The following is a 3,908-nucleotide window of genomic DNA, read 5'->3' on the forward strand; positions in this document are numbered from 1 at the left end:
TAAATAATTTGTGCATGAAAATTAATTTATAACAAATAATAAATTTCTCCTTCAATAAACAAGGAAAACTTATAATTGTTATTGATGGTTTCTCTTACCAAAAAATTGTACTTTTTTCAAAAACCATTTAATTTGTATTAACTTTTAGTATAAATAAGTTTTATATATAAAGATATCGAATCATGTATTATCTTTGTCTACAAAAAAAAAATTATTCTCATTATCGTTATTGTTATTATTATTATTGGCTGTTTAGCCCATCCAAATAATGGAAACATTGAATAAAATGTTTATAGTTTGTTTAGATTATGTTTTTCATTTTTTATATTTTGAATTTTTTATGAATTTTTAAAACAAATAAAAAACGAAAATAATAAATTTTGCTTACAGTTTGCATGATCACCTACTTTTAATTTTCATTCACAATAATATTCCAAAAACAAAAACTAATAAATTAATAATGTCAACCATTTGAACGATTATTAAATATTATTTTTATGGTTATTGCATGGTTGAATCAATTTTTACAGCTTTTTTTTACGTGTTGGATGAAACCAAAAGTATCCGCAGCCGAAGTTAAAATAGTAACCAATCATCTTTTCCTTAGCTTACTTAGCTTACAAAGTTAAAGTGTGATTTTATTTAGAGTTAAACTTTAAAGTGATCTAGATTAGTGTTATATATTAAAATTACTTTTAAAATTTTAATTATATTAATTATATCTTTAAAATTAGTACAAGTATATTATGTTAATTTCTGTCCCATTTTCTATTAACAGAATGCTGATGTGATTTGATGACCTGAATCATTAGTGACACGAATTATTTTATAGTTTAACCACGTATAATGAGTGTACTACGTGTCAGCTTGTGCCACGTATTGCAACATTATTCTTTTACATGTTATTTATTATGTCATTATTATAAAAACACTAAATTAATTTCTGACTTTGCATTAAGTGACTTAGTTTTTAAAATTAAATGTCGTGCATCAAATTAATTTTTTTACTTTTTTATTTTTAATTTAAAATTTTCAATATCTTTGAATGCACTAATTTTAATTTTATTTTTTCACATGTTATTTAAATATTTTATAATATATAAATATGTTATTTTAAAAAAATATATGATTGATTAAACATATTTTTTTGTCAAAAAATACGCCTATTTTTGACAAAAATAAAAAATCAAAATACATATTTTTTTTTCAGTTTCTATGAAATACACGTTTTTGAACTTAAAAATATATTTTTTAAACCAATCATATAATCCTTTTATTAAATAACATAATCATTGTTACGATGCATATCTGAAAGTAAACGTGTAAATGAGCTAGATAAAAGAGGTTGGAGATGGCAGTAAAAGTGCTTGAAGTGCCTTCATGTTAGTTCCAAGACGACAGTTAAAAAGTACTTGCAAGGGATTCCAACGTCTAAGTAAGCAAGAGTTTAAATTAATTTATTATGTGAGAATTGGATTGAGAAATACTTAAGTTTATTAAAATATTTATAGAGAGAGATGATAACTTAGTCATATGAACTGTTGATCTTATGTGAAGTGTGTAATGACCCAACTTCTAGCCCATCGTGACCAAGGCTAGCAGTTAGGCGCTACGATTTAGCTGACTGTAGATACTTTAGACCATATATTAAGTGTATACATATGAGCCTGTAGCGCTAGTCGAGAATCGTGTATCTAGTCGCACATATTGAAATAATTATAAATTAAGCAGTTAATACAGGAAGTCCGCTCTGCCAGGTACTTCTTAGCACCTTGGGGTTTACAGTTTCTTCTTCCGCGGCACATCTCAACAAAATTTATTTCTAAGGGACCTCTCCTCCCTTATTTTATAGAAACTTGTGCCCAACTCTTTCTTAAAATGTCTCAACCTTGTCAAATTTTATCATTTTGTCCTTTTTATTTAACTTTTCTTTTTACCGTTTTTATTAGGTTTTTAATGACGCTTTCACTCCTAATGTTATTATTTTACCATTGTATATCCATATTTTTTCTAGTATACCTTTTCTCCTTGATTAAGTTAATTATTCATTTTTAATTTGACTTTATGCCTGAAATTACTAATAAGCCCCTAAGTACTCTAGTTTTATCATTTACCTTTATTTAGCATCAAAATTTTACTGGATTAATTCTAATAGTTGTCTATGATTAAAATTATTCCTAATATTTTTATTAAATGCCAATTTTCATCCTAAGAGACCTAAAATCAAATTTACCCTTTATTAATTTTTTTACTTATTCTAGTTACTACTTTTCACCGTTTTACTTTTAACTTTTACTAAAACTTTTATTTAGACCCGAAATTTTTTTGTAATTATAATCTTGACCCAAATAATTTATATAATTACTATTGTACCCCTAATGATACTAAATTCAAAATTTTACTTATTTTTTATTTAAATTATATTTTTAACTCTCTTTTTACCAAAAAATGACCATAACACCCTTTTTACCTTTCCACCTTCGTTCCATAGGATTAAAACTATTTTTGTAACTACTTTTTAACTCTTTTCTATCATAATTTTTGTGCTCTTAGTGACTGAAAATTTTAGAAATGCAGTTTTTATATTTTTCTTCACTTTTTGTGACGTTTAAAGCTTGAAACTTAAACCCCAAGCGCTTCCATGTTTCTGGCTGTTTTCACATAAAATTTAGAGGCAATATAATAGTATGTTACACATATTTAGCAAGCCAAAACATTGGTAACTCAAAATTTTCAAAAATTCAAAACAAACACAAATTCACCACAAAGTGGCTCATATAAGCACTGAAAACAAGCACAACCATACTCTAACTAATCCTAACTCTTACCTCTTATATAATTCAGTTAGTAAACCTTTCTCATACTAGAAAATATGCATACAAAGACAGAAACACAGTTGGCAGTGGTGAGTTTCGTTTTTGGGCCTGAAGTGTCGCAAAACGTCGAAATTCAACCACTATGAACTCGAAACTCCTTAACTCCTTAGGCGTGCTCCATGGGTGCTTCAAGAGGAGTTCTTTATACATGGAGCAGAGTAAGGATTCATCATGGCTACTGTTTTTTTTTAAAGAAAAAGAAAAAGAGAAAGAAGAAGCGTTTACCTAGCCGAAATTCGGTATAAACGCAAAGATTGGCGAAAATGGACAAGAGTTTGTGCTTGTATGGTTTGAGTCCTTGAACAAAACTTGAAGAATAGTGTATGAATGGTGAGATAAGAGGCTGAAAATGTAGGTAGTATGTACAAAATTTTCTCTATTTCTCCTCTCTCACTCACAGTTCCTTTCTCTCTCTTTATGGTAAAATGTTATTGAATTTTTACTTGGTAATTGTCTTAAATAAAATTTGAAGTCTAACCTAATTAAATTTGGTAAAAAAGGGCTGAAAAATTAGAGAGAAATGGGTTGATGGCAAGAGAGAAGGGACATGATTTCGAGAAAACATAGTCAATATCATAATGACGTGTTTATCTGCAGTTAATCGCGGTTAATTACTCGTGGTTAAAAACAAATAAAAGAGGGGTAAAAGGCTGAGATAATCTCGACCCGGAGGCTAAGAGAGGGAGACCGAGTTACTTGGGTAGCAAGCAAGAGGATTCGGGACCTCTAGGAGTCATTTGTGGAATACTATGCAGAAATTTGGTTCGGATAACTTTTACCAGGCAGTAAAACAACTAATGGCTAATAACTATTTTTAAAGAAGTAAATAATGAAGAGATAGCTAATATAAATCTAGAGACACATTTATTTGAGTAGAAATTACTTTTACCACTGGTTCTGAGGTTTTTGGTTACTAGAATTTTTTCTTGGTGCACACACAATCATCACTAAAAGCATTTTTGCGGCTCAAAAGTTTTTGGTGTGGTAACTAAGACAATGGTAAAATAGTATTTAATATCCATTAGTCAAATT

Source organism: Arachis ipaensis, chromosome B06 (genome assembly GCF_000816755.2).
Source record: "Arachis ipaensis cultivar K30076 chromosome B06, Araip1.1, whole genome shotgun sequence".
Lineage (NCBI taxonomy): Eukaryota > Viridiplantae > Streptophyta > Magnoliopsida > Fabales > Fabaceae > Arachis > Arachis ipaensis.